The following is an 11,469-nucleotide window of genomic DNA, read 5'->3' as shown; positions in this document are numbered from 1 at the left end:
CTAAGCCACAGCGGGGGGATTGAAGAGATGGGGGTTTTGTTTCCAGATTCCTGCCTACTTTTAGCAGAATTGCTGAAGTTGGGGAGGGTGGTCAGTTGGACCTGGGAGGGAACTCCATGAGAAGCTCGCATGGAAAGAGCTTAACCATACGAAGCTTGGTACAAAGAGCATCAAATACGCAAATTCTCATCAGCAATCCCATCCAAACAGGAGCTGGGAAATGTCTGTAAAAGATGACTGCATGAGATATGTCTGCAAACGCTGTTAATTTCTGTTCCTTAACACAGATGGCTGAGCAAAAAGCCCGGGGATGCTGCAAAGGAGAGTGCTGGTGAGCTCGTGCAGAGCTGCTGGGGCTGCGTGCCTGCAAGCAGCAGGGAGCAGAGAGCTGGGAACAAGGCAACAAAAGCAGCAAGGAGGGAGTGCTGCAGCCACAGCCATAGCCAGGGACGGGCTGTGCTCAGCTCGGGGCAGGCAGAACTTGGCATGGAAATGAGGTTTCCCTGTCACGTTACTCAGCAGCTAAGGCAGACATTGCTCTGAGAAAGCAGCATGCAGCATGGACTCTGTTTTGCTCAGCTCAACTCAGAGGTTCGTTTAATTGCAAGTCAAAAAGTCCCATGTGGCAATGAACCGGTTAAGAAAAAGCTACGTTCACCCTCACATCTTGACAGTGACATCAAGGTCTCCCTGCTTATGTACTCATAGCAGAGCAAATTCCCTTTACAACTCTCATCCTTATGGGCTTGGAACCAAAGTATCAGCCATGGCACTAGCAAAGATCCCTGGAGCCAGGCATGCAAAGGCCCCCCCACCCGAGCTGCTGGGGATGAACTCTGCTGCCCTTTGCACCCAGGCATGACTAAGGGTGCCCCAGGTTAAGGTGCCCGCATGACCCAAAATTCCCATGAGGAAATCACACCTACCCAATGCACCTACCCTTAAAAACTCCCAGAGATGTAACTTCCAGGCAAGCGTGAATGCGAATGTCTGCCAAAAGAGAATTTTGACTTGCCCTGTCATCACCCTTCATCACAGCCAGGGCTTTTTTTTCCTTCTTTTTTATGACTTTAGGAAAGTATTGGCTTTCTCAAGCAAGACATGTGTCCTCTGATGGCACCTACCAAAAGAGACCTCTGATCTCTTATACAGTTAAGGCAGAGATATTTAATCATATGCATGCCCAGGAATAGTGCAAGTTTCACAAGCATAGATAAATGCTCTGACTTTTTGCATTGCAATCCTTTTACTTTAGCATTTGCCACCTGCAGATCTCTTGGAGTTTGACACATGTGCCAATACCCCCAATTTTACCAAAAAGACAACAGATTTGAGGTGTCTGCGGTTTGGCACTCTCAAGTAGATAAGGTAGCATGGGTTGCTTTCACATCATTCAAAACAATCCTTTAATAAATTGGATCCTTAAATAAATTACAAAAAAGATCTTGCTTTCCTGGAGGTTTCCTTCTGGCCTCTGTTACAAAAAACACCCTGATCTAGCAAACAAAGCAAGAGATTCCATCAGGCCTTGCAGGGGTAGCACTAACCAGACCACACGTCCCAGTGCTCCAAGTACCCTCTGCCTCCATCATCCCATCTGAAGGCATTTCTCTTTTATCCCTTTGCTGGAAGAAAGGGGAGGGAAGGCACATTAGTGGCAGCAAGTCAAAAGGGTTTGCTGAGATGCTTCCCCACAAAATGCATTGGCATTGCATCACTGTAACATTCACCACATGCTCTTACACTGAACTCCAATCTGAAGATTAGTATTTAAGGTGTAAATATTAATCTGGAGCTACAATCACAGTGCACACACCCACCCACCTCATCCACTGAAAGAATAACTAAGTAATTTTATGTTGCCTCCAGAAACACTACTTCTGATGGTGAAAGTCAAGAATCATAAATAATAATTGCATTATTTCTTCTTTCAAATGTGTTACTTCTGAGGAAAACAGCTGAGTGCCTTGTATTCCCCTTCTGAAGCATTTCAGAGATCAAACTGTAATAGTTTAAATCTGAATAATAAAAAATATATTAAATATTGAGAGTCACATCATCTGTTGTTGTTTGGAGGTATTTATACCAGCAGCAACACTACAGCCATCCAAGAAAGAAGAGGGAATGATGTCTATTTCTCCAGTCACAAGTACACTAATTTTAACAGTGAACTACTTCCAGATGAGACTTTATTGTCCTGCTCATGAAAATGGGAAGATGGTGGCTAGAGGGGAAGTCATGCTTTAATTTAACTAGAAATTAGTACAAAACATACATAATGTGGATGGATGTTTTGCAGAAATAAAGATGCAAAATGCAGCCAAGGAATTATCTGCTGTGAATTATTCACTTGGTTCTGTCATTTTCTGAACCCTTACGAAGGTTCTGTGGAAAGCAGAAAAAAAAAATATAAATTCAAGCATATGCAAAGCAAAACAGCATCAAAAGTCAAAGAAGTCTCCAAGGGAGATGAACTTCAATGCCAGGAGAGAGTAAACAAATGGAATTATTTACAATATAACGTTATCGTTTGCGATGATATTTTATTCATTATTTAATCACACACTGAGTCTCCCCTGTAGCCTGTGGTAGATGGTGCAGCCATTTTGTTCCACCTGCCATGTATCTATGTCGATGGCATCGTTTATTTAACGTCTGTGTGAACTGCACAACACGCTGCCTTGTGTTTGCAATCTATCCCCACCTGCTAATGGGGCGCACAGGCTGTGGGATGTTATTGGTTGATGTGGCTGGGCGCACAAAGTTCACCTTTTTTGCTCAAGCTGAGCCTTAGATTCTGTTGCTATTTTCGTATCCTCCGTGTTGAAGATGTCATTCCAGTATTCAAGTTCATTTCAAGAATCTCACTAGGATACAATTTGCATAACCACGTGTATCAATCCGTGCTATGCTTAAGCACCTCTTGGCTTAATCCCCTAATTTGCAGGAAGGGGTGGGGGCAAGGGGTGGTTCTGTTCAGCAATGCAAGTCCAAGAAAGGAGGATTAGCCTAATCCAGCTGCTGCAGCTATTCAATTTGGAGTCTAAGAATGATAAAACCAATTTTCCTAGTCTATCATGGTGATTGATTTGAGTAAAAAAAAAAAAAAAAAAGAGGGGGGGAGGGGAAGGAAATCAGGGTATAAGTTAATGAAATCAGTGGAGTTATGTCAAGTGATGCCACTGAGAATAAGGCCCTGCACTGGAAGCATCCCACTATTGCTGTGAAGGAAAGTCAATAAGTTATTAGAAACTATATCACGACGAGTTTATCAACGCACTTTATCCCCTCAAGCACTACTTTCCAAATACCAGGTATCACTTGTACTGCCACTTAAGGAAGTGAGGAGCAGTGAGGATGCTTGAAGCATCACCAGGCACTCAGCAGAGCCAGGAGTGGAAGGTGGCACTCCACTGTACATCCGAACTCATTAAGGAGATTCCCAGAGCTGCTGGCTGACACTGATGCAGGATCTGCTCTCGCTGCCAGTTCCACCCATGAGCAGATCCCCATCAGAGAGTTTTGAGCTCCCTTCCTCCTTTTTCTGCTCTCTGTGTGGTCTCGCTGCTGGTCCCCACCAGCACAATTGTGTGCTCTGTCCCCTTCCTATTGCATGGTCTCAAATAATAATGGCTCCAGCAAAGTCTCACAAAATGCTAGGTCCTTCAGATGGTGATTGCTGAAAAGGAACAAATGCAAGCCCACAGGCTGTGAGCAACCCCCTTGTTGCATTATGGGGATGTCATACACAGCTTGACTGAACTTCCCAAACGCATTTGATGCTGGCACTGCAAACAGCCTAATGAAAACTGCATTAGCTTCATTTACTGTAGGTGATTTCTTAAAGGCTGACCTGTATTCCTCTAATAACCCATCCCCACCTTCCTCATTCAGGGTGTGCATGGAGCCGACCGAGACCTCAGCACAGGCTCTGACACTGACAAATGCCTCTTTTTGATCACTTCAGGTTGTGTGAATCCATTGCATACACATCAAAATCAAACACAAAGTGAGGGGAAGCGTTAATTAAAGCACATCAAACACGGACTTGACAAGACTATGATTTAAGCATAAAACTGCCTCGAGAACCACGATTCAATATTTTGAATTGTAACCCACTTTTTATGTCACCGTACAGAACTGAAAAAAGAGAACATTTCCACCCCCCCCCTCCTTCCACACACACACCCTTCATCTGCTCTATTTCATCTTTCAGCTCTAGCTGGCAACTCTGTCTCAGTACCACCTATGAAAGAGGTGACAAAAACAGCTGGAAGAGTTGAAAGAGAAGAAAAACTTGTAAACAAGTTACCAGTTCTCATACCTTGTCCCCTAACTCCAAAGGCAGAAAGAACAACATGTCTTTCAGAGGATGCAGCTTTTCTCCTCCGGCTCCAAGGCTGAGAATTGCTCCATGCAACACTTCTGCAGGTTTGCCTGTGACTCTTTAACAGAGATCATCCTAAATCACAGGAATATTTAAAGAAAAAAACCTAGTAGGCACACACATGGAACTCATCACTTGCCTACTAGGAATTCATACTCTGATCATTAAGGAACAACGAGGGTTGATTTTCAAAAGGTTTACACTGGATGTAAATCTGATGTGTACACAAATGCTTTAGATCAGAAGTCTTGAGACTAAAACCTCATGAGATTCCTGATACTCTATGCTTAAACTGCTAGAAACTCGAAGAGAACATGAAAACTACAATTAAAAATAGAAATTAAGCAAACCTTTGAATCTACATGTACATACATAAATGACATAACCACTCCTCCTGCAGCCCTTGGAAGAGTCAGCCACGGGCAGCAACACATCAGTGTGGTACAACAGAGCAGAAACCCAGAAGCAAACCAAAGGACTAGCACTGGGTGTGGGCATATGCATCCCATATTAATTTGTTAAGTGCTTTCCAGCCTATCTCCCATCCTTTAATGTCAGAAAGGCTTATGAGAATATTGAAAAGGCCGGCCAAGCCTGGCCTTTGACACCAGGAGACGAGACCTCCACGTCAGAGCCTGTTGGGAGTATAATGCTAACTCTCCTCCAATACTGTGCCATTTCCTTTTATCTTTACTGCAGGTATATCCTCTTTCTTCCTCTTGATTTCAGGCTAGACGTTTCACTTTTTATGCTTCTCTATATGTAACACTCTTCTATTTGCTTCTCTATCTGAAGAAATGAATGCCTTTTTTATCAGTAGAAATTGATCACTTGCACTTCTGATGAAAATATCTACTCTGTCTGATGTTTCCAATTGTGCATCGTGGCATCCCAAGACACTGATCATGTGAGGCATGGCACTGCGATAAGATGCTCTTACACAAGGATTTTCTCCCAGAGCAGCAAGAATGTTTCCTCAGTCCTCCCCACTGTTTGCTGGAACCACAGGGCTGGCCCCTGGCTCATTTTGCCACCTTCTGCAGTAGCCTCAGCCTGGAGCCCTTTGTACGTCCTCAGTTTTACAACGAGTTTACCACCAAGATATCTTCGGTGCGCTGCTCCTTACTTGGATGTGACAGGGAATGAAATTTAGTTCACAGCAGGATTACTATTATTATTGAGTTGGATTCATCTGAAGGAACACAAATGTCATGCCGTTACTCCCATACATCATTTCCCGCTCTTTGCCATCTTCATTCAGAACAATCTCAGCATCCTTTATTATTGTCTTCAAGTTTGCATTTGCTGACCCAGTTTAATTTTCCCATTTGCATCTTCACGTTACCGCACGCAAGTTATTGAAGTTAATGCGTGTCATTTATCTTATTCCTTCCCCCAAAATGTGTACATTTGGAAATCTGATATTCATTACTCTTTTTGACAGATCCTGGTACTGCTTGAAAATGCTCCACAAGACTTATCTGCATTGGCCACATTGATTTATCAGATTAATTTAACTTCTTTGAAGAGGCTCTCGGTAATAATCAGCTCTATTGTGTTCACAAAAATAATTCTAAATGAAGAAATGTTAATTAAGATCCAGGGTTCTGATTTAGCTTATTGTAAAGATAAGGGGAGTTCCAAAATTCAGTTCTGTTTGGCTTCCAAAACCTCAAAGAAGCTCAGTGGTCCTAGAAGCAGAAGGCCACTTCAGATGCTCCCCAGCTGTTCTGCTTGTTCAGACAGCTGCTCTTGATCTTCCCTTGCGTTATCCTAAGGACAAAGCATACAGTGAAAGCATTAGTAAGGTAAAACTCCTCATTTCTTGGTGTAGGCAATATAATAGAGACAAAGGCTTCCAAACAAGAGGGAAATATATAAGAGAAAAAAAAGAAAACTGGGAGATGCTAGAGCATGGGTGGATCCTTTCACAAATCACACCAGTTGTGTTAAGAAGTGTACACTTTTATTTTTCCAAGCTTTCTCCATATTCTCAGGACCACCACCATCTCCTGAAGGATGCCTTGCTGTTTTCCAAGTAAAACTGTGTTCATTTAAAATGAATTGCTTTCGCAGCAGCTTCTCCTAATGCAAGCACTGTTAGCAAAACTACACCTATGTGTCTGTAGGTAGTGCCCCTTCAGGGATTTTCCAGCCCCCAGCAGGGAGAAAGGGCTCAGATACCAGTCCCTGTGGTAGCTACTTAGACTCAAGAACTGGTGAATGGCACTCAAAACATGCTTTGAAATAAGGTTAAAAACCAACAGTTGTGGGACTATCAAAGAGTCAATTACTGACTTCTTTACTTTTTCCAAAATAAAATATAGTTAGGAGAAGCACTTAATGCCCTGTCTGCATCTCAGTTGTGTTAATACTAAATCACATGCAGTCTGTAAAGGTCTTCCACAACAGAGATGTGAAGCAGCCCTGATAAATAATTCAGATGATTTATGTAATTAGTTTAAAATGCAATACACTTCTTTTTCTTGATAATTTCAGACACGAGTGCCTGTTATGAATGTAATACTTAGTTGGAGACAAGCTTCATATCAAACAATTCTTGAAAAAAAAGCAGTATGAAAATGGATGTCTAGACACTGTGTGGACCTCTGGGTGTGAAGAGGCACTCTTCCCAACTTGTCTCACTGCACACATTTCACACTGATTGCTGGACCAGAACACTGAGCTGAGGCTCCGGATCTGCTGCCTGCTCCTCCTAATCTTGGCAGCTGAACACAAGCAGAGACTTTCCCACACCATCTCAACTCACTTTTCTGGAATCACCTCATGTTTCAGAGGCAGGATCCATAGTCAGGCTATTCTGATGAGACAGGGCATTGGATTGCACAACCACTGTTGTCACAGCCAAAGGCGATGGTAGGCAACCACATCTCCCCGGTTTTGTAGAAGTGGCTCTGAACCATTTTTGTGCTTCACTGTCACAGTTCATTTCAATATTGCAACTGACAATTAAAAAAGAAACAAAGGAAATGTTAAGGCTAGTGTGTAGCCCAGACTGAGGGTCTGACTGTGAAAGATCCTGCCTGCTTTAGCCAAGACCAGCGCATGCAGCTCTGCCATCCATGTGGAAAGGGAATGGTTGATGTTCAAACACAACCTAGAGAGAGTGAAACGAACATGCAGGAAGGAGATTTCCTCCATAACTAGCCCTGTAGCTGAGAGATAAAGAGGATAGAGAGCAAAGTCTGTTCCGTTCAGGGAACAGCTTTGTATCGCATTACTCTCAGAGGCTTTTGTCTGAATTAATAAACAGTGCCTTAAGGGAAGAGGTTGGAAGCAACTTTGGCAAGATGTTAGCCCTTCCTTAGTTGAGGAGACAAGCCAGCAGCCATACGGCACTTATGGGATAATCTGCCCACAGGGAAGCTTCTTCTTAGCTCTCATTAGTTAGAGGTGGGTTTATACCCTGAAGCATGCAGCACAAATCTGGGAATTTTAAAAGCATTAGTAATAAGAAATCCACAATTAGCATTGTTTCTGCTCTTTTTAATTGACCATAATGCAAATATATTTAAAATGTCTGAAAGATACTTGAAAGAAATTCCTCTCTGCTGGTATCATGTTTAAATCTGTTATAATGCCCAAAGAAAATTAACTCACGTCTTAAATAATTCATGCATTTATTGGGTCAGAGGCTCTTTCAGATCTGATGCTCTGCCAATGGAAATGGCAGAGACACAAATGAGAAATCAGACAGGAGCATTACCCATGAAGTTCGAAGCTGGATCAAATCCTAGGCCTCTTGACGTGGGACATGTACGGATGAAAAGCTTGTTTTCAGGTGTGCTCTTTCCAAAAGCAATGAAGGTTTTCCTTGCAAGTGCCCTGCAATCAGGTCATATTAGTCATAAGCAGAGCTACACAGTTCAGCATAGCAGTAATAATTGGGAAAGACATCCAAATGCAGGAAGAGTTCAACCTATCCACAGCGATGTGAAGACCTTCTGCAACATCAGCGAACAGACAACACTGACTTCTAAAGCTGAGACTTACAGACAAGAGAATATGAACAGTTTAGTGGTAGAAGTTCTGCCTAAACTTCATAAAAATCAGCACAGCAGCTACGGGCTGCACCCTACAGGTGCACTGAAATGCCAATACTTCAACAACATGTACCAATGACATTTTTTGCGCAGCATGTCCCTTGAATAGGCTGGTGACCACTTAACACGTATTGTAACGAAGTAGAACTAGCTGAGGTATGCCAAGTAATTTAGCTTTTGACATAACTCTGCTAATTCACCTCAGCTGTGGCCTTTAGCACCCCCAGGTAGCCATTCCCTGGATCTCACATAAAAAATGACTGCCCATCATGATGAACCCATGTGGTCGGTTTATATTGCAGACAAATATCTGCTAGAGATGAGGTCAGGGCCACTGAACTCACTTTATTCGTGACCCTAAGCCAGTTTAGACCTTTTGTTTTTAGAGATGAAAAATGACTGCATTAACCCATGCACTGCAAAGCAAGCAGCAGCTTTCTGCTATCATGCAGTCAGCACAACACACCCCAGGACAAATACAGTGTACAAAGGCTGAGCTAAAGTCCTGGAAGGGGAACTTTTAGATCAGCTGTTACCAGTGAATTCTCTCTGTTGGAAGCACTCCAGGGATAGTTGATTAATTCAACCAGGGCATTGCAAAAGGCATGGATAAGCAATCCAACATCCATTTGGGAGAGGTGGTAATGCAGCACTACACTGTTCCGAGATAATCAAATGTCAGCCTGGCAACTCTGCTGATATGATCATTAAAGATAGGCTCAAATCCATTAAAACTTCCAGGTTTTTCATCTCTTGAGATGGAAACATCTTTATCTTACTTAGAAGAAAAACAAATATTTTGCATATATAAAGCTCTTTTACCCCCAAGGACTCCACTCAACATGGACTAGATTTTAAAATAGACTTCCAGCAGTTGCCTTTGGAGTTGTGAACAATTACTATACAGACTGCCCTACAATGCACAGGGAAACCTGATTGTATTGAGATCATCTCCAAGCATGAATGCACAAAGAGCAAAAGGATTACAGTCCCATTGCTTCTCACCTGCAAAGATTGGGTGCATGTGAGAAAGTGATACGTGGAGACTTGAACAGACAGATGGAGAATAATTTTTCACTAAGGACAAAATTCTGGAGGCTGGTAACTTCTCTGTCACTGAGCAGCAACTATCCCAGTTTTTGGACAAAAGAATGTTAGTGTGTGGCCACAGGATCCTGGGGCTCCTGACAAGATTTCCCAGTGTATTTTATATAGAGAATCTTCATCCAAGATCTAACTTTTCCAGATATAATGCGCTCAACAGGGTGAGTAACTGCTCCAAACAGAAGCATGAAATCTATCAGAAAACTCTTCATACCTGGCTCTGACCCTATCATATTTAAAGCACTTGCTACAGTCTGGTTAATAATTCCCATTACGGATAAGTACTTCTCAAGTGACCTGGTTCTAGTGCTTATCATTCCTATGAGCCTGCAGATACTGATTAATTCTAGCTCTCCAAGAAGGCATTGGCACCAAGTCAGGGAGGTTGCAAGAACACCAGGAGAATGCCTGGAACACCTACATTTCTTATTAGAAAAAGGCCACGAAGAGAACAACTCTTGGAAAAGCTCATTAAATACAAAAGCAAATGCTAATTACACACCTAGCATGATTAGTTCTTCTTGCATAGGGAATTCTTTAATCCAACCACTTGATCTAATCCACCTGCATAATAAATGAGTTATTACATTAAAGGACAGAACAGTACCTTTCTCACTGCTCTAATGGAAAGCAAATAGTGAGTTATTTTGCAGCGAAGCAGGCAAAGCACATCTATTTTCCATGCACAATATATGCTAACTGAGAACACATTGGACAGCAGCTACGTTATCATTAACCAGCATTTATAAATGAAGGTTCACAGGAAGAGTGATGAACACTGCAGCATTTTTTTTTAATGTATTCTCCCATCACATATCTATCCCAATAACCTCCCAGGAAAATAAGGAGGTCAAGAGAACAGTCAAAGTTGATGATGTTGAATTTCAAAACTACTATTATTAAACACGATCATTCGGAAAGCAAGAACTAGCAGAACTGCAGTGTGCCAGTTAAACCAAAGGTGACTAAGGCCACAAAAGGACTCCAGCACGTCCATCAGTCAGGGAGAAAGAGCAGAGAAAGTAAAAATTGGACTGAGGCAATCTCCAGCTCTGGTGTATTTACAGAAAGGGAGGAATGAGTAATATGCCGAGTGAAAATGAGTATATAAAACAAAAAAGCAAAGTAAAATGAAATGCTGCACCAAACGCATCCCCTAGCTCATAAATACAGATGCTGGAACCGCAGAAGGCTGCTGGTTTGAGTCACTTCAAGGTCTCTTGTGTACAAAAACCGATATACACAGTACTGTGGTTTCACACAAACTTATAAATAAGGGCTCCCAAGAACAGTGTAAATAAAAATTACCAAAAAAAACCCCACAAAAACACCACACAGATACAATGTGTAAGTGGGAAGAGCTCGTTGTTAAGAGTAAGAACTCTGCTGCAAGAATTTTCTAGAAGCATACTGCCATAGCAAATGGTCTCCTGAGATCTCCTCTCCAGAGCAGCTTCTGATGGCTGCACTTCCAGCAGGTGGCATTTTTGGTAGGGACTGCTGCAAGGGTACATCCTGACAGCATGCTGAGCCACCCAAGGGCACACACACATTCATTAAGGCCAGCAGTGATGTTCCACTAGAATCACAGCACAAAGGGCGTTAGCAGCAACTTGTCAAATAAAAGTTGCTTTGCCACTGATTTTCTCCTTGGCCGTTGTTTGTGGCGACTTACTACAACAATTCACGTAAGCAAAAACCAGGATATATGCCTTACGTGCCTTCCACAGCTTGCAGCCCACTGCACAACGTGTCCAGTTTCCTATCCTTCTGCAAACCCTCAGAGCAACAGGAAAAGAGAACACAATTTATTGAAGCAGGCCCAGAAGCCCCCAGATGGCAGGCAGTCACAACAGTCGTAAGAAAGAAATAACACAGCTAAGTAAAAAGAAAGCTTACACAGCTACTGCTAAA

The 11,469-nt window shown here is 42.5% G+C and overlaps 1 long non-coding RNA gene across 2 annotated transcripts; it reads right to left on the bottom strand.

Annotated features, from left to right (window-relative positions):
* Window positions 1–2,063: 2,063 nt before the first annotated feature.
* On the bottom strand, window positions 2,064–10,454 carry LOC128072457 (uncharacterized). Of its 2 annotated transcripts, XR_008202262.1 has the most exons (4): window positions 10,058–10,454; window positions 8,115–8,233; window positions 7,158–7,350; window positions 2,064–6,160 (listed from the first exon to the last, which is right to left on the bottom strand). It is a non-coding gene; the product is annotated as an uncharacterized LOC128072457 (long non-coding RNA). The 2 variants fall into 2 exon arrangements; XR_008202261.1 differs by lacking the exon at window positions 7,158–7,350.
* Window positions 10,455–11,469: the final 1,015 nt, after the last annotated feature.

This window comes from Tympanuchus pallidicinctus, unplaced genomic scaffold (genome assembly GCF_026119805.1).
Source record: "Tympanuchus pallidicinctus isolate F22 unplaced genomic scaffold, pur_lepc_1.0 scaffold7, whole genome shotgun sequence".
NCBI classification, from domain to species: Eukaryota; Metazoa; Chordata; class Aves; order Galliformes; family Phasianidae; genus Tympanuchus; species Tympanuchus pallidicinctus.
The sequence above is the reverse complement of the archived record's forward strand: the minus strand, read 5'-3'. Positions and strand labels throughout refer to the sequence as shown.